The following is an 18,985-nucleotide window of genomic DNA, read 5'->3' on the forward strand; positions in this document are numbered from 1 at the left end:
GGGGCTGTTCCTTGTGGGGAAAGCAGTAGGTGTGTCAGGAGGGGGATTTGAGCTTAAACCTCCTCACAGACCAGAACCCCCCATTTGGGGCAAGAAAGAGCCTTGTGTCGGGCAATGGAGAACACTTGGCTCCTGCTATGCTATGCTGTAATGGGGTGTCAGAAGCTTTGCGAATTGCATCCTTGTTAGCTCAGTTGGTTAAACAGGAGACTTTTAACTTCCAGGTTGTGGGTTCAAGTTGCATGCTGGGTGATGCTCTTCTTTAACTCTCAGTCTACAAGAAAATATATCTCAACTTTCGGCAGGGTTTTAGAAAGAAAAAGTCTAGTCCTGGAGTCCAGCTTTAGTAGAACCAGAGAGAGAACCAACTGCAATTTCCATCTTCTGAGGAGAAGGGAAGAGGATTTTCTTCTCCTCGGTTCTAGCCACATCAGCCCTGGGAGGAGAAAAAATAACCCTCCGCCCGCTGATTGTCCCCTGTCAGCTTCTGTAGCTTCACCTCCTGCCACAGCAGCTCCAGCTTTGAGCTACAAATATCAAGGTGTGGGGGCCTGAAAGTTTTATTCTTTTTATATTTGCATTTTAGGTTTAGTAATGTAGCCATTTAGGTATATATCGCCTCTATTTCCTTGTTTAAAAGTGTAGTGATGAAAATAGTAGAGTTTTGCTATTGTGTCTGTGTTAATGAGACTAGAGGAATAGCAGGTTATTTCGATATTTCGTGCTGTGTAGACACCAAAGCGTTTTCAAAATAAGCTCAAAACGACAACTTCTGTAGCTCAAATTGCGTATCATATTGCAACCCTCTGTCTACGCTGCACCCTAAACTTGAAAACAGATGCTACATCAGAGCTCTGTCTACACTACAGAGAAAACGCTTTAGCCCAGAGAACACAGCTTCTCTTCCGAAGTGCTTTTTGGGCATCCTTTTGTAGCTCATTTTATGAGGAAGAAGGGATGTTCCAAAAAAGGATTTTTTTCCCCCAACATTTGGCTCAGTGTAGACAGGTCAAATGTTGGAAAAGCCTCTTCTGAAAAAAGAAGCAGAAAAAGCCACGCAAATCGGGGTTCACAATTTGCGTAACTTTTTCCAGAAGAACAGTGTAGTGTAGACATAGCCTGAGTGCTGCACAATACTGGTACGAGACAGGGAGGAACAAAATGGTCCAACGGCACCTACAGAATTTCAAAACAATCCCCACCTTCATCCCCATGTACCAGCCCCTGCCCTCATTGGGGACTGCAGGGAACTGTCTGGACTCAAGCACACCCCAGTGTCAGCCTAAGGATTGCCTGTTCTGTAAAAGCTACCTTGGAAATCAGTGAGCAGCTAAAGTGACTGTAGTGGGATTTGAACCCACAACCTTTGAACAACTGTCCTGGTTCACAGTGGGCACCCCAACTTAGATAACCAACACACTTGCTATTGCACCACAGAGCATGATGCGTTGCTCGATTTGCTCTCTCTCCTCTCGTCTTTGCAGCATGGCAATTGCTGCAGGAGAAGAAAGGGGAGCCAGGTCTGTCTTTTTCACAGGAGCCGGTAGGAAGAGGGAGGAGCCACTGACAGTGAAAATAAGGACTGATCTGTAGTTGGAGAATGTGGGCATTGATCCCACTGCCTCTCGCATGCTAAGCGAGCGCTCTACCACTTCAGCTAATTCCCCTCCTGGTAAGCATCTCCCCTGTTTCACCCCCCTCGTTCCAGAGCCCACAACGTCCCTGCAGCTGCCCAAGGCTCCTTTCTTAAAGGGCCACTTGTGAGACTGACACCCGTGGGCCCCTTGTGTCAAACCGTAACGGGCTCGCTAAGCCATGGTACCCTCCTCACCAGCGGGCTGTAAAACTGTTCTACTCTATGGTCCCAGACAAGACCTTTGACTCCCAAAGAGCGACCAGTCCCCATTTCCCTCCAGCTTTCCCACCCTGGCGGTGTCTGGGCACAGAAGGCTACAGCTCAGTGGGCAGAGGCTCGGCCATGCACATCTCCCCCAGCCGCTGGGACTGTGGAGTTGGCCTTGAGGTTGGGCAGGGTTGAGGGGAGGGACAAATGCAGCAAACATTGATCACCTGGATTGTCAACCCCCTTGATCTCAGGGTTTGGGTTGGAGTCCCCAGGTGGGGGCCTGGCCTCCTTCGATTTGGTCCCTTCCCGAGGGCACAGAATTAACAAGAGAGAATTCCTTAACCCTGCAGCAATCGGAGTTGGCCAAGGTGTTAGTAACAGAATTTTTCTCCACATTTATGTACAGGAAACAAACTTCTCTGCGCTGTGATGGCCGAGTGGTTGAGGTGTTGGAGTAGAAAGTCAATGGGGTTTCCCTGTGCAGGTTCAAATCCTGCTTACAGCGAGGGTATGTGTTTTGGTCACACCCCTTCCTAGGGCAACAAGCTACCCAAGTCCTGAGACACCCTCCCCTTCTGCCCCTGTCAGAGAGATGCCTGGGATGGTGCCTTGTGCTGGGTTCCTGAGGTCTCAGGTAAACTCTCGGCTCCTGCCACCACTGCATGGCTCAGCCCTACTCCTGGGGGCTGCTCTGCTCTGGAGTGTGAGAGGTGGGGGAGTCTGGGCCTGTCCCCAAAGGTCCATCCCTGCAGGGGGGCAACGCTGGGGATGTGATGTGGGTCACCCCTCCTGCATCACAAAGCCCCTGCCACCTTCCCCGTGTTGGGAGCAAAGATCTAGAGAAGTAATGGGGGGTGTGGGGGGGGGAGCAGGGTGTCTTATTCCCTGCTCTTGCTCAGCCTTTTCCCCCAAAGCATTGGTTAGTAACAGAATATTTGTCCAAGTTTAAGTCCAGCAGAACTTAAGCCCATCACACGTGTTTCTGTGGTGTAGTGGTTATCACATTTGTCTAACACACAAAAGGTCCCTGGTTCAAAGCCAGGCAGAAACACTGGCTCTCCTCTTATTGCACCTCCCCGTGGTGCCCAGGTAAGCGGAGCTCCTTCTGCCAGACCTGTGCCTGGGATGAACCCAACTCCCACATGACAGGCGGGAAGGGGGTGACATCAGCTAAGAATGCCCCTGGGTGCCATCCTGGGGAAGCCGGATGAATCGGGCCAGGCACCTGTTGGAGGCTTTGCAGGAAGCAGGCCAGAGATCTGGTAGGAGGAGGCTTCAGCCTGCACAGACCCAGTGGCTAACAGGGTCTTGTTCTGGTCTTCCTCCCCTGGCCTGTTAGGAGTAGCTCAGTGGCAAGTGTCTTAGATTAAACAGCTGAAAATCCCTGGTTCTATCCAGGCTGTGGCATGTCTGGAAGTGCAGCAGGGGCCTCTATCTACCTCTACCTTTTGATGTGTTAGTGCCTGTGAAATCCCCTTGTCCATTTCTGTCTGGCCTTGGACACTCATGTTCATCTCATTAGCCCCCAACCCTTCCTCAGAGTCACCACTGCCTTGGCTAAATGCCCCTGTGGCTGCTAGATGGATCTAGTCACATGTAGATTTACTGAACACACACACACACCCTTGGTTGCTTGGAACCAGATCAGTCCATGTCACTGGCTCAGGGGTTTCTCTCCCCAGTGCACTGCAGAGAAATCCCTTGTTTGATAACAAGCCTCAGGGAGCCCAGAGGAGAGGGAGCTGGGATTCTAGTCCCCTTGATCCCCTCAATACTCATCCTGAATCCTGACTTCTGAGCCCTACCTACCTCACCCATATGCCCCCCCCAAATCCCTTCCCTGAACCTCCCACTCTCCTCTGTAATTTCTTACAGGTACTGTCCTATCACAACCCCTCCTGCCACTTCCTGCCTTGAGCCTCCCTCCGCCCAAGGGGTGGTGCCCAATAGGACAGTCCCTCTACAAATGTGTCACTTTCACCCCTGGGAGCAACTCAGCCATGCAAAGGGGCTGCCTGGGGCAGGACATTAGCCCAGGAGGGCAGGGGTGGGTGTGGCAGTGACATCACAAGGGCCTTTTGCAGCCCCTCAGCTTATTGGCTAAAGGAGGTTGGGAGGTGATGACCTCACAGAGAGTCCATGACATTGGCCAGGTGGGACAGGCTGCAGGGCAGGGGCCATCTCAGAGCTCCCCCCCCCCCCCCATGGCTTTGCTGCAGGGAGTCTCCTTGAGATCTGCCCTTGAGGCCAGAGAGAGAAGGGGAGTCACAAGCACAAGTGTGAGGAGGAGCCTGGTTGGAGCCTTCTCCTTTCCCACGAATAACTGACCTAGAAGGCAGACGTCCCTGTGGAGAAGGGAAGAGTCACCAAAAGATTTAACACTGGAAGAGTTAGCTTGAGTGGCAGACTGCTTGCTTAGCATGCAAGGGGCAGTGGGGTCGATAGCTGCATTCTCCAGTGCTGTGGGAGTCCCCATTTTTCTTTTCTCAGGCAGAGCCACCCAGAGGGTCAAGTGCCTCCAGCGGCCCCTCCCTCTTCCTACTTGCTCTCCCCAAAAGCCAGTCACGGCTTAGTTCCAAATCTGTAAACCTCATTGCAAGAGGAATTACACCTCTTCCGAAATAGCTATTTCAAAACAGCTGTAGCGTGGATGCTCCACTGCTGCTATTTTGAAATAGCTCCTGCCCAGGGCCTTTCGAAGTAATTACTCCCCGGTGCTTCCTGGGGCTCCAAATCGAGATAGCGCAACCACCTTAGGGTAACCTTCCTTGGACTAATTTTGAGGTTTCCCCCTAGTGTGGATATGCTGTTTCGAAACAAGCTATTTAATTTTTTTTCAAAATAGTGGTTTTTGAAATAAATGTGCTTTGCAGATGTACCCAGAGGCTACGTCTAGACTGCAGGCGTCTTTCGGAAGAAGCTTTTTTCTGAAGGGAATTTCAAAAAAAAAAACTTCTTCCAGAAGAGAGCGTCCACACTGCAAAAGTGCATTAAAAAGTGATCTGCTTTTCTGAAAGAGAGAGTCCAGACTGAATGGACGCTCTCTCGCATGTAAGCTGGGATTGCTATGGACGGAATGGCCACCGGGGCACCTGTGCTTTTCCCCCTTTCCTCTTCTTCCAAAAGAACTTTCTTCTCCAACCACACATGCGTTTTTCCAAAAGAGCTCTTCCGCAAAAAGGCTTCTTCCTTGTAGAATGAGGATCACCAATGCCAGAGAAACCCTCTGTTCTTTCGATTTTCTTGCAGAAGAAGGGAAAACTCTGTCATGTCAACATACCCTGAGAGCTTAGAGAAGGGGAGGGAGGCAGGACCAGGGGGAGAAGGCTCCATGACTGTGTGAGAGGGAGACTCTGCCATGGCCAGTGGGGAATCGTTGCCTCTGTCAGGGTCTCTAGCCCAGACGGCTCGGTTCATTGTCTGTCTGCAAAGAGACAGGCAACACCAGCAAAGTCCATTCACAAGCTCTTTACTGAGGAGTGTGCACAGCAATAGAGAGCGGCCCGTCTCCAAAGAGAACAGAGCTGCAGGGAAGCCAGGAGCGCAGAGTGTCGGCCGCCAGCCCAGAGTCCCAGGTGCTCTGAGAGCAGCCTCCCTGCAGGTCCCATGGTGCGTGCTCTGTGGCAGCATCACAAGCTGCCTGACAACCAGGGCCAATCCCCCGGTGGGGTCTCTGCTCATGGCCACACAAGGGCTCCTTTGGGGGGTTGAGCAGCACAATCTACCCCCTGGGGGGGCTGAGGCTGGTGTGAGAGGGCTGCGATAAAACAGCTTCTGTAAGAAAGCTACGTGTGGGGGTGCAGGCTGGGAGGCTCAGGGCAGTGTGTGGGGCTGACAGAGGAGGGCCAGGGTCCGGGGACGCAGAACCGGGGGGTGCTGTGTGGATACATGTCTGTTTTGGGCAGGTTCCTCACTCCCACATCCCAGACACGTACTGTGGCACAAAGACCAGCAACGGTCCCTGCACAAAGTGTGTCCCAGGGATAAGCGTTAGCCCCAGGAACAAGCATCTCCCTGCAGAGGAGACACCCCTGGTCTGGAGCCAACAAGCCCAGGAGACACCCAGCTCAGGATCCCCAGGCACTGACACAGACTCCCTGGCACAGGAGAATCCCAAGTCTCTGTTCTGCTGGCCAGCGGTTTCTCTCTTCCGCTTCTTGTCAGCTCCTTGCAAAACACCCCACAAGGGTAAGTGAGGGTGAGTGGAGATAAACCCAGCTGTGCTGTAGAGCGGCTGTTAGGTGGGGAAAGAGAGGGGCCCCCTCGGCCTCCCCAAGCAACTCAAACATGTACGAAAACTGCACTTGAAAATACTAACACAAGTGTCAGGATGGCCAAGTGGTCTAAGGTACCAGACTCAAGGTCTTGCCTTTCCCTCAGCTAGGTGTGCTGGTCTCTGAATGGAGATGTGGGTTCAAATCCCACTCCTGACATGTCTTCCTTTTGATAGCTAGAGAAGTGACCTCATTTCCCTGTCTCTCCTGACATTGCAGGAGCACTTGCTCAGCATTTCTCTGAGGCTGCATCGTTCCTTGGGAATAACGGCCATTATACTGCAATAACAATGGGAGCATCTACACAGCAATTCCATTATTCTGACTTCTGTAACGCTCCATCCAGACCAGTGGCCTGAGGAGCCAGGAGGTTTCCAGGCTGAAGACAGACAAGCCCACGGGCACAAACGAAGTGAAATCCCAGCCACTTTCTGCTCAGCCCAGCAGGGTCTCCGTGTGGCCCCCAGACCTTTTGTTTGCCAATGCCTAGGTGCAGAGGCCCAGAGTCAGCAACACTCACAGGCCCCACACGAGGGGGCTGGTTTGATGCTTCACCCCATGGCCCAGCAACGAGCCCCCAAACTCCCCCTGTGCTCTGAGAGCCCCATTTGCTGTGTGAATTCTGTGGGGCAGGTTATGTCAGGCCTGGGCACAAGCAGGGTTCAGAACCAACCCACAAGTAAGTCCCCGCTCAAGAGGATTGAGCAGTGTCCTTTGCCAGCAATGTTAGTCCAGCCATGTAAGTGTCCCATTCACATGCCCAAACTTTCTCCATACCCCACTCACAGTTGCTGCCCTTGCTCAGGACAGATAAGAGCTCACAGGTGGTTTTCAGAGCTCACCTCCCACTCTTGGGGGGGTGGAGATAGGAGGCATCTCACCCACTCCGTTGGCTACTTGCTACTGCTCCTACCAGCCGCCCGCCAGCCACTCCCTCCAGCCACTCCGTTCATGCTGCTGCGGGTTCCAGTGTCTCACAACATGGTAAAATCAGACCAGAGACAGACACTGTCAGTAAAAGCTTCTCTTGGAAACGCTCCTCTGGATGCTGGGCCTCCCTCCCCAGCACACCAGAGCCGTGTGCCACTGTCATATGCCTGCTCCATGGACATCTTCCCACTGCAGAGAGCGCGCCGAGCCAGACTGTGACTAGCCAGCCCCTCTCTGGGCACCCAGGGGCTATGTCTACACTGCAGGCTTCTTACACAAAACTTGAGGAGCATCTATAATGCACGCGCATTCTTGCACAAGTAAATTTATGGCAAAATGTAGGAAAGGAGGGCTTCTTGCGCAAGAGTTATTCCTCTCCCCATGAGGAATAAGCTCTTTTGTGCAAGAGCTCTTGCACAAGAAGGCAGTATGGATGGGCAACAGGGGTTTCTTGCACAAGAGAGCGTTCACACTGCCATGGACGTTCTTGCACAAAAGCACATGGCAGTGTGGATGCGCTGTTGCACCTAGCAGTTCTTGCGCAAGAAGCCTGCAGGGCAGATGTAGCCAGGGAGTGTTTGGGTTTGTTACCAGCACTGAGCTTTCTACAACAGCCCAGGGAACATCGTGAAAAGCCAAAACTTTTCCGCTCTGGGTATCCCTGGCCAGCCAGAAAGAAAGGGAATTTCGGTTTCTGTATCATCACTCACGTGCCCCAGTGGCCTAATGGACAAGGCATTGGCTTCTGAAGCCAGGGATTGTGGGTTCAAGTCCCATCTGGGGTGACACTGGTGATGTTTCCTAGTGGAGTCTCTTTGTCTTCCTCTTTACCATGTTAGCTGTGCGGGTCCCCTGGAATTGCCATTTTCCCCCAGACAGAACCCCTCAGGAGCAGATGGTGACACTGGTGTTAGGCGCAGACAGGAGGAGAGTGTTTGTTAAAAGCTGAGGTGTGCACAGTGAGGTCACTTGCAGAGATGCAGGCGCTGGCGTCTCTGTATGCACCTTGGCACCTGTTACCCATCGGTACCTGCCACCTCTCACTCCCCTGCCAGCACCCAGACAGAAGGCCAGTGCACATGGAGCCAGAGACCGTAGCGAGGGAGGCGGCTGCAGCACAATTCCAGGCCTGGGGCACATTGAACAACTCTTTGAAATATTTTTAAAACAAAAAATATGAAAAACTTTAGGCTCCATCGACACTGCAGGCTTCTTGCCCGAGAACTGATTTGTGCAAGAGTTCTTGTGCAAGAGCACATCCACACGGCCATGTGTTTTGGCACAACAGGGAGGGAGAGCTGAGTGGTTTGAGTATTAACTTGCTAAACCCAGGACTCTGAATTCAATCCTTGAGGGGGCCATTTAGAGATCTGGGGCAAATCTGTCAGGGAGGGTTCTTGTGTTTGCTATGAGGGTAGGGGGCTGGACTATCTGACCTCTCAAAGTCCCTTCCAGCTCTATGAGGTGGTTTATCTCCTCATAAGGAGCATCTACAGCAGCATAGATTCTCTCTTGTGCAAGAAAGGTCTAATGGCTATTTTAGCCTTAGGGGTTTCTGGTGCTAGAAATCCCTCTTGCCTGTGCACACTGCCTTCTTGTGCAAGAGGGCTTATTCATTATAGGGAGAGGAATAACTCTTGCACAAGAAGCCCTCTTTTCCAATGGTTTACTGTACATTTTCTTGCACAAGAATGCACATGCAGGGTAGACACTGTGCTAGTTTTTGCACAAGAACTGCCATTCTTGTGCAAGAAGCCTGCAGCATAGCCAGGCAGTGTGAAAAACCTCACAACAATAAGCCCCAACTCAGGAGGTCCTACTAAGATTTGAACTCAGATTGCAAGATTCAAAATCCTACCCCTTACACCATGGGACCTAGACAGGTGACTGTGTGTAGCCATATGGAACACTGAGCTTTCAGACTGGCCTCTGGACTCCTGGCTTCCCTCCTGCTGCTTCATCCCTCTGGCTACGACTACATGGCACATTTATTTTGGAATAAGCTGGTATTGAATAGTGATTCCAAAATAGCTTATTTCGAACTAGCACGTCTACACTGCAGGGAAACCTCAGAATAGTCCAAGGCAGGCTCCCCAGTGTGGACGAGCTGTCTCGATTTAGAGCCCTGGGAAGAATAACTCAGAATGGCCCCGGGGAAGGGATAGTTCAAACTAGCAGCAGTGGCGCATCTACACAGGCCTTATTTTGAAATAGCTAATTTGGAACAGGCGTTATTCTTCATAGAATGAGGTTTGCAGAAGTCGGAATAAGCCGTCTGATACTTCAGAATTATTTCAAAATAACGGAATTGCTGTGTAGACTCTTGCATTGTTGTTGTGGAATAACGGCCATTGTTCCAAAAGAACTTTTGTGTGTGGACAGAACCTGCACAGCCCAAGAAATGTGATTGGTAGCTCATCCCCACAATCCTTTCGCCAATTGAAATGCAGGGATCTGAAGACATGGACCCAAGGTAACCACCTTGGTTGCTTTCTGCTAAGGCCACGCTGGAGGGAAAAGAATGGCTCCTTCAAGCCAGAGTTGAACCAGCAACCTAAGAACCACTTACCAAACATACACTACAGTCCTCTACTCCACCAGCTGAGCGATTGAAGGGCGTCTGAGCAGCATTAGTTTGTCCAGGCTGTCCCTTCTGCAAGTCTCAGGGCAACTGCTCCCCCAAGTAGATGGCATTGCTGATGAGGGGCAGAGGAGCACAGGGGCTGTCACAGGTACTTCACATGCAGACAGACCCCCTGAGTGAAACCTGAGCTAGATCCATCCATGTCACAGCAAAAGGAAGAAAGTTGGGTTCTTCTCATGTGTCTTCTTTGTTCCAGAGTCTCTAGGGGTGCGGCACCGAAACATTTTGTGCTGGCCATAATGTTTTTCTTTAAAATGAAGTTTGATCAACTAACATGAGAGAGTACAAACACTTAATCATTTAACGATTTAAATTAAACTTTTCTCCCCAGCTGCAGCCCTAGCAAAATGGCTGGGTTGTAATTATGTCATTAGTGGTGAGTGTCCAGTAGTAACCAAGAGTCCATGGAAAGGTTTGGGGAGGGCAGGGGCTCAGCAAAGGGGTGGGGTCTTGCGGAAGGGACGGGATAGATCCTGGCTTGCCCTGACATTTAAAAGGTGACTTTGGGGGCATGTGGCCCCCTGAGCAGCCTCTGATGTTCCCTGTGTGAGCCCCAGAACCAGCCCTGAGTGAGGGGGGCAGAGGGGGAGCAGCTCACACATGCCAAGGGGCTGGCCAGGGCAGGACATGAGCCTGCCAGGCAGCAGTGACATCACAAGGGCCTTGTGCAGCACCTCAGCTCATTGGCTGGGAGGCAGTGACCTCACAGAGGGTCCATGGCAACAGCCAGGTGGGACAGGCTGCAGGGCTGGGGCATCTCAGAGACCCCCATGGCCTGGCTGCCTGGAATCTCCTTTGGGAGGTTTCCCCTTGAGGGCAGAAGGGATTGAGGGTCCCATCTGGGAGTGTCTCTGTGGAGATTTCCCCTTGCCCCAGGCTGCAGTGGGAGGGGTTGGCACTGAACTGAAGAGAGAGCTGGGAGAAGCAAGAGGAAGGGCTGCAAACACCCAATGAGGATGGGATTCTAACCCATGCGTGCAGAGCACAATAGATTAGCAGTCCATCGCCTTAACCACTCGGCCACCTCATCTGAGCTGTTGGGATTTGTTACCAATTACCCAAAGCCATCACTGCCAGGAACCTTTGTGCCAGTCGCTGGCTGGCCAGTGACACCCAGGGCTGGAAGGTTTTGGCTTTTCACAATGTTCCCTGGGCTGCTGTACAAAGCTCAGTGCTCGTAACAAACCCAAACACCCCCTGGCTACACCTACCCTGCAGACTTCTTACACAAGAACTGTTTTGTGCAAGAGTTCTTGTGCAAAATGTCTTGTGCAAGAGCATGTCCACACTGCCATGTGCTTTTGTGCAAGAATGTCCGTGGCAGTGTGCACGCTCTCTTGTGCAAGGAATCTCTGATGGCCATTTTAGCCATAGGGATTTCTTGCACAAAAAAACCCTGTTGCTCATTCATACTACCTTCTTGTGCAAGAGCTCTTGCACAAGAGGGTTTATTCCTCATGGGGAGAGGAATAACTCTTGAGCAAGAAGCCCTCTTTTCCTACGTTTTGCTGTAAATTTAGTTGCTCAAGAACGCGCATGCAGTGTAGATGCTCCTCAAGTTTTTGCACAAGAACGGCCATTCTTGAGCAAGAAGCCTGCAGTGTATATGTAGTCCCTGGGTGCCCAGAGACAGGCTGTCTAGTCACAGTCTGGCTCGGCATGCGCTCTGCAATGGGAAGATGTCCACGGAGCAGGCAGATGGCAGCAGCACACGGCTGTGGTGGGCCCAGCATCCAGAGGAGCGTTTCCAATATGAGTGTTTACTGACAGTGTCTGTCTCTGGTCTGATTTCACAGTGTGGTGAGACACTGGCACCCACAGCAGCATGGATGGGGTGGCTGGAGGGAGTGGCTGGCGGGCGGCTGGTAGGAGCAGTGGCAAGTGGCCAACGGAGTGGGTGAGCCTCATTTGCATATCTAATCAGCCACCATTGTTGTGGAAGAGGCTCTTGTGCCAGAAGGAGCATCTACACAGCCCCCTCTTGTGCAAGAAAACCCCTCTTGCGCAATGCTTAGTCTCATTTGCATATTTCTGGCTCAAGAACCTGCCAGCGTAGACATAGCCCAATTGTTTTCACTGTCAGGGGGCTCAGTGGCCCCTCCCTCTTCTTACCTGCTCTCCGAAAAGAGACAGACCTGGCTCCCCTTTCTTTTCCCCCAGCAATTGCCAGGCTGCAAAGCAGATATCAGGGACAGCAAAGCCAGCATTCCATGTGGTTCTGTGGTGCAATGGAAAGCATGTTGGACTTCTAAGCTTTGGTGCTCACTGTGATTTAGGTCAGTTATTCAAAGGTTGTGGGTTCAAATCCCACCAGAGTCACTTTAGCTGCTTCCTCATTTCCAGAGCAGCTTTTACAGAACAGGCAATCCTTAGGCTGACACCAGGATGGGCTTTAGTCCAGACAGTTCCCAGGAGACCCCAGCGAGGGAGGAGGCAAGGGCTGCTCTGAAAGCCTGCAGGTGGCCACAGACCCTTTCGTCCCTCCATGTCTCCTACCAGTGCTGTGCATCACTCAAGCTATGTCTACACTATACTGTTCTTCTGAAAAAGCTAGGCAAATTGTGAACCCCAGTTTGAATAGCTTTTTCTGGAAGAAGTTTTTCCAATTTTTGCCTGTTTACACTGGGCCAAAGGTGGGAAAACAACCTTTTTTTGTAACATCCCTTCTTCATAAAACGAGGTTCACAAAGGCACCAAAAACGATTGTCTGCTCTTCCGAAAATAATTCGGCAGATGTGTTCTCTGGACTAAAGCGTTGTCTCTGTAGTGTAGACAGAGCCCTGATGTAACATCTTATTTTAAGTGTAGGTGCAGCATAGAGGGTTGACTCAGAGTCCTTAGTGCTGCCTCTTAGACCATGGGACCTACACAAGGCACCTGTGACTCAGCTGGGCCAAACTGGAGCCCTTAGGCTCAAGCCTACTGGGACCAGCTTTGCTTGTTTTCCTTCCACCCAGAGCCCCCTTCTTCTCCTGGGCTGCAAGGAGCCTCCCTGGGATGCCCTGAGACAGGCACAGGACTCTGCCTCCCCACAGCCAGCCCCACCCCACAGGCTTTGGCAGAACAAGGGGGGGGGAGGTCTCTGCTCACCCTACTGATTCCCTCTGAGACGTTGAGCTTTTGTCCTGCCCCCCTCAGCTTGGCCTCCCTCCTCTGCCCCATTCCTGCCTCACTGCCTCCTTGGGCAAGTCACACAAGGGAAGCAGCAGGAGGACCTGGCCCCATACGCCAGCTTCCGAGGGCAGGGGAGGCTGAGACACAAGTGTCCATCAGGTGCCTGGCCTGACCCATCTGGCTTCCCCAGGCTGGCACCAAGGGGCATTCTCAGCTGATGTCACCCCCCGCCCCGTTGCATGTGAGTTGGGCTTCTCCCAGGCAGGAGGAGCTGCACTTACCCGGGCACCCAGGGGAGCAGCAATAAGAGACGACCCTGTGTTTGTGCCTGTTTTTGAACCAAGAACATTTTGCATGTCAGGCAAATGTGATAAGCACTACACAAAAACACCCAACTGTTCTTCAGAGAATGGAACTTGTCTGACTGTTCTGTTCCTAGCTCTTTCCAACACCCTGCTCTGCAGGGGAGGGGAATGCACCTTGTGAACACTCCACCTCTTGTTCTCATGGAAGCGACTAACCCGAGCTGCCAGCTCCTCATTTCCTCACCAGCCCCTTGAGATTTGTAGCTCAAAGCTGGAGCTGCTGTGGAAGGAGGTGAAGCTACAGAAGCTGACAGGGGACAATCAGCAGGCGGAGGGTTATTTTTTCTCCTCCCTAAGCTGATGTGGCTAGAACTGAGGAGAAGAAAATCCTCTTCCCTTCTCCTCAGAAGATGGAAATTGCAGTTGGTTCTCTCTCTGGTTCTGCTAAAGCTGGACCCCAAGACTAGACTTTTTCTTTCTAAAAGCCTGGTGAAAACTGAGCGCCAATTGCTTGCAGACTGAGAATATGAGTTAAAGAAGGGCATCACCCAGCATGTGGCTTGAACCCATGACCCTGAGATTAAGAGTCTCATGCTCTACCGACTGAGCTAGCCAGGTTCTGTACAAGAAGTTTCCTAATATCCCATCACAGCATAACAGGAGCCAAGTGTTCTCCACTGCCTGACTTAAGGCTCGCTCTTGCCCCTAATGTGGGGTTCTGCTCTGTGAGGAGGTTTGAGCTCAAACCCCACTCCCAACACACCCACTTCTTTCCCCACAAGGAACGGCTCCATTTCCATCTCTCCAGGGACAGGAGAAGGGCTCTGGCCTGTTCTCTGCAAAATGCTCAGCCTGTTTCATTTTCTGCAGGAACTAGTGGGATCCATGCGCCCTGTTCCCCAGTCAGAGGTGTGTGTCCTCTTCCCCCCTTTCCACAGACACAGCAGGCCAGGGGGTTGTGCACCTGCAGTGGCCCCTTCCTACGTGGCCGGGAAGAAAGCAGCTTGGACTGACGGGCGAGTCTCACTTGTTGATCAGACTCCCAGGGCCTGAGCTCTGGGGCCAGCCCGGGGCAGGAGGGAGAGGGGGTGTGAAGAAATTCCAGGGGAGGGGGAAGAGGTGACCCAGTCCTCCCGCAATCAATTTTTTTTCTTTTTTGCTAAAACAAGTTTTGCTTCTATTTTTGGGGGGGGGGGGTGGCGTGAGGGTTTTCAAAAATCAAAAAGGGGGGGAGTGATGCTGAAAAGTTTGGGAACCACTGCAAGGGGACAACCCAGCAGGGTCTCAAAAGGAGTGCTCCAGGTGAGGTTTGAACTCACAACCTCAGCATGTCTTGTACAAGTACTGCCTTATAAGTACTGTGCGCTAACCCATTGCGCCACTGGAGCAGACATTTGAAGTGCTTCTTCAAAGTCCTTACAGTGACAATATCAAGACGCACAACGTGGAGTTGAAGTTTCTGCCTGTGCCCTTGTTCTTTCTTTTCACAGGCAGAGCCAGGGGGCTCCGCACATCCAGAGACCCCTCCCTCTTCCTCTCTGGTCTCTGAAATAACCCACCCTAGTGGGGCACAAAGCTGCTGGAGGCCAGAGCACCAGAGATGAGTTGCACGTGGGTTAGTGCTCCCTTTGCACGTGAGAGGTAGCAGGATTCACTCCCATCTTCTCCCACCTGCTCAGTGGGGCTCAGGGGTTGGCCCCTTTCCTGCTGCCCCAACTCTCATTCCCACAATGCACTTTGTGCAGGGACCGATGGTCATGGTCAAGGCGTGTGGCTGGGAGCCAGGACCCTTCCCAAAGTATACAAGTCCCCCGCCCCCGTTCTGCTCACACTCTCTGGCTGCCTCCAGCATGGGCTGAGCTCAGGGGTCAGATGGGTGACCTGCCCTGCAGCTGTGATGGCATCAGGCACCTGACCACAAGTCTGCTCATGAAGCTCTAATGGGCCTCAGACAAGCAAAACCCCCCTTAGTGAACCTCAGGGCAAGGAAGCTGAAAAGCCTGGAGCACAAGGACCTCCCAACAACCACCCCAGCCCGTCCCACTGAGATTTAAACTCAGATTGGAGGATTCAGAGTCATTAGTGCTGCCCCTTACACCTGGGACCTAGACAGAAGGCCTGGGGTAGACACCTGGGACACTCAGTTCTCAGACTGGCCTCTGCTCTCCTGGCTTCCCTCCAGCTGCTTCATCTCTCAGGACTCTCTGGCTACGTCTACACGGCACATTTATTTTGGAATAAGTTATTCTGGAACAGTTTATTTGAAATTAGCACGTCTACACTGCAGGGAAACCTCAAAATGAGTCCAAGGAGCTTCCCTAATGTAGACGTGCTACCTTGATTTAGAGCCCCAGGTTGAATAACTTAGAATGACCCTGGGTAGGGGATATTTTGAAATAGCAGAAGTAGTGCATGTACACAGGCCTCATTTTGAAATAGCTATTTCAGAATAGGCATTTTTCTGCATACAGTGAGGTCTACAGAAGTTGGAATCAGCCTTCCGTTATTTCAGTTATTTCAAACTAACGGAATTGCTGTGTAGACTCTTGCCTTGTTATTTTGGAATAACGGCCATTGTTCCAAAAGAACTTTTCCGTGTGGACAGAACCTCTGTCCTGCCCCAGTTCTGCTGCTTTTAGGAAAACTCCTTGTTAGGACCAGTCACAATCTAGGGTCAGTGAGGGTCCATCTCAGCTGAGATGTGTGTTACACAAAAGCCACTTCTCAATACTGGCTGTAGATGCTGCTCTTGCATGGAGGTGTAGATCAGTAGCAGAGTGTTTGACTACAGATCAAGTGGTCCCTGGTTCAAACCCAAGTGCCGCCTGTGAGAGTGTTGACTTAATGAAGACATTCACCTTTCCTGGATTTCCATTGTATGTGAACTGTTTAAATGTTTTTAAATGTTTAAATCTGTGGTCACCAACAGGTTGATGGCAAGGCCTTGAGCAGTGGCTTGCAAGGTGTCCTGTCTGCCCTGCCCCTGTTTCCCTCTCACCCCCAAGAAGCTCCACTACTTACCTCCAGTGAAAATGGAGGCAGTGTGGGCTTCCTGGGGATGGACAGAAGTCCTGCAGCTCAGTGCCACTTTGGGAGATTCCAGAAGTGCCCTGGCTGCTCTGCTGGGTGTACTGCAGGGGGGAGCATGGGCTCCCTGCACTGCACAGGAGGGGGGAGTCAGCCCTGCAGGGGGCTGCACTGGGGGGTTGGCCCCAGGGCGGGCAGGCGCTGGTTTCCCTGGGGGGAGAATCCTGGGAGATGCAGGGACTCGCTGGCTCCCCAGCTGCAGAGCTCTGTCCCCACAACATGTATCATTGTAAATGCTTCATTGTAGATGAAATAGCAGGAATAAAACAGACCATTTATTCCATTTATTTCATAGCTAGGAACACGTGATTTTAGTGGCATGTTTGGCAGAATTTAAAAATAAACTGTCAGAGTGTGTCAGTGGGGGCTGGGGACAGCAAGTGATGGACAGGAGGAGAAGAGAGGGGGCGGGGCTTTGAGGAAGGGGCGGGGCTTTGAGGAAGGGGCGGGGCTTCGAGAAAGGGTCGGGGAGCTGGATCTTCGCCTGTTCGGGGTGGGGAGGCGGCAAAACCTCCCCACGTTGCCCCGCAGCGATGTATCTGCCCCGCCCCCATCTGACACGTCATCTGCTGCGCCCGCCCACTTCACCTCAGCGCCTCCGAGTCCTCCTGCCCCGCCCCCCCCTCCCGCTCGGCGCTGACCGGAATCCGAACCAGGCGCGCGGCGAGTAACGGCCCCAACGGCTCCTTCAGAATTCGCGCCACAGAGTCAGACGCCCAGGCGGGCGGGGCAGGGAGCGGCGGGCGGGACGCTCTGAAAACCCGGCCGGCGCGCGGCAGAAGAAGGGGGGGAGGGGTCGGACCGCGCGTGCGCAGCGGGTCACTGACTCCGGTCTGGGATCCGCGCCCGGGCTTAGCTCTGACCCGGAGCTGCCTGGCCCCGCCTCCGCCTCGCACGATTGGGCGCCCGGGCCGGGCGGCAGCAGCGAATGCAGGGGGCGGGGCCGGCACCGCGTGTCACGACGCGGGGGGTTCCGCACGTGCCGCGGAGCCGGAGCGGGGGCGCTGCTGCGAGTTCGGCCCGACGGGGCCTTTCCCCGGGGTGAGAGCGGGGCGGGGCCCAAAGCGGGTCACAGCCCGTGTCAGAAGGGGGCAGCTGGAGTGGGGCACAAAGCGAGTCTGGTACCTGGGGGGCTGTGTCTGAGCAAGGGGGGCAGCCCCCTAGAGCCCATGGGCCTGAGCTTGTGGGGCCCGAGGGGGGGGGGAACTCGAGGGCCTGGAGCAGGGTCTGTGGCCGCTCTGGGTCCTGCCCTGGGGTGGGGAGGCCCTTGTCACCCCCATTCTCCTCCCCACCTGGGGCAGTAGAACACCCTGTTGGGGGGGCCACCCCGACTTAGCTGATGGGGGACACTGGCCCCCAAATGGGTCCTGGCTCTGCTGATCATTAATGACGGGGCGAGTCACGGGCCTCAGCAGCACCCCAGTATGATTGGGGGCAAAAGGGGAACAGAATTTGATTGTGAAACATGAGAGGAAAATAGGGGGGATTAATCCCACTGCCCCTCCCCAGTCCCAGCTCGCTGAAGGGGACACAATCCTTCAGCTCCTGCCTACGCCTGTAAACGGGAGCAGCGACGGCTTCTGGTGCCTTAAGAAACCCCTGGCCCTGTAGCATCTGAGAGACTAGCAAAAAATCTGGAGAGTGTCATGAGCTTTTGTGGCACAACCCACTGCCTCAGACGGCAAACACGGAGCAGTGGGCGGTGCCCATGAAAACTCGTTGATTTTTAAGCTTCTTTTAGTTACAGACTAACACGGCTCCCCCCTGAGACTTTTAAACAAGCAAGGTTTTGTGTGTCTCTAACTGCCTGGGAGTTTTCTTAGGTAGCTTGGTGCATTTCTGGGGTCTGACTTCTGTGGTGTTTTTTTCTTTCTTCATTTCCGTACAGCAAGTGTGATTGGCTCCCAGTTGTGCATCTTGCTTAGAGGGAAAAAACCCCCAAACAGCTGGAACAGGCTACGCTGCTTCCTCCATTTGATCGGGAAACAAAACCAATCCTCAGGGACGGGTTGCAGAGAGGCCATGGCTGCCGGGGACCAAGTGTTCTCCACTGCCTGACTCAAGGCTCTTTCTTGCCCCTAATGGGGGGTTCTGGTCTGTGGAGAGGTTTGAACTCGAACCCCACTCCCGACACACCCACTTCTTTCCCCACAAGGAGCGGCCCCATTTCCATCTCTCCAGGGACAGGAGAAGGGCTCTGGCCTGTTCTCTGCAAAATGCTCAGCCTGTTTCATTTTCTGCAGGAACGAGTGGGATCCATGCGCCCTGTTCCCCAGTGAGAGGTGTGTGTCCTCTTCCCCCCTTTCCACAGACACAGCAGGCCAGGGGGCTATGAGCCTCCAGAGGCCCCTTCCTACTTGGCCTCCCACAAAGCTGGGGTGAAAAGCTGCTAGACCCCAGCCCTCCTGGGCCAAGCCATGGCAGAGGTAGCAGGATTCACTCCCGTCATCTCCTGCCCGTGCCCTGGTACTGAGGGGCTGGCCCCTTTCCTGCTGCCCCAACTCTTATTCCCACAATGCACTTTGTGCAGGGGCCGTTGGTCTTTCTGCCAAGGTGCGTGGCTGGCAGCCAGGACTCAGGACCCTTCCCCCAATCCCCCCTCTGACCCGCTCACACTGTCTGGCTGCCTCCAGCACAGGCTGAGCTCAGGAGTCAGGGGGTGACCTGCCCTGCAGCTGTGATGGCATCAGGCCCTTCCTGCCCCCCTGCTCGGTCTGGAGATGGAGCTCCAGTGGCCTCAGACACCCAGCAAGAGGAACAAAACTCTCTTATTGAACCTCAGGTG

General features: G+C 53.2%; 6 non-coding genes across 6 annotated transcripts; 3 read left to right on the forward strand and 3 right to left on the reverse strand.

Moving 5' to 3' along the window:
* Positions 1-2,824: 2,824 nt before the first annotated feature.
* TRNAV-AAC (transfer RNA valine (anticodon AAC)) lies at positions 2,825-2,897 on the forward strand. The gene has a single exon. It is a non-coding gene; the product is annotated as a tRNA-Val (tRNA).
* Positions 2,898-7,762: 4,865 nt separating this feature from the next.
* Positions 7,763-7,835, forward strand: TRNAQ-CUG (transfer RNA glutamine (anticodon CUG)). The gene has a single exon. It is a non-coding gene; the product is annotated as a tRNA-Gln (tRNA).
* Positions 7,836-10,642: 2,807 nt separating this feature from the next.
* Positions 10,643-10,724, reverse strand: TRNAS-GCU (transfer RNA serine (anticodon GCU)). The gene has a single exon. It is a non-coding gene; the product is annotated as a tRNA-Ser (tRNA).
* A 1,184-nt stretch (positions 10,725-11,908) lies between these two features.
* TRNAR-UCU (transfer RNA arginine (anticodon UCU)) lies at positions 11,909-12,013 on the forward strand. The gene is made up of 2 exons: positions 11,909-11,945; positions 11,978-12,013. It is a non-coding gene; the product is annotated as a tRNA-Arg (tRNA).
* A 1,645-nt stretch (positions 12,014-13,658) lies between these two features.
* TRNAK-UUU (transfer RNA lysine (anticodon UUU)) lies at positions 13,659-13,731 on the reverse strand. The gene has a single exon. It is a non-coding gene; the product is annotated as a tRNA-Lys (tRNA).
* A 676-nt stretch (positions 13,732-14,407) lies between these two features.
* TRNAI-UAU (transfer RNA isoleucine (anticodon UAU)) lies at positions 14,408-14,501 on the reverse strand. The gene is made up of 2 exons: positions 14,464-14,501; positions 14,408-14,443 (listed from the first exon to the last, which is right to left on the reverse strand). It is a non-coding gene; the product is annotated as a tRNA-Ile (tRNA).
* Positions 14,502-18,985: the final 4,484 nt, after the last annotated feature.

Source organism: Pelodiscus sinensis, chromosome 19 (assembly GCF_052426305.1).
Source record: "Pelodiscus sinensis isolate ZL-2025 chromosome 19, ASM5242630v1, whole genome shotgun sequence".
In the NCBI taxonomy this organism is placed as follows: Eukaryota; Metazoa; Chordata; order Testudines; family Trionychidae; genus Pelodiscus; species Pelodiscus sinensis.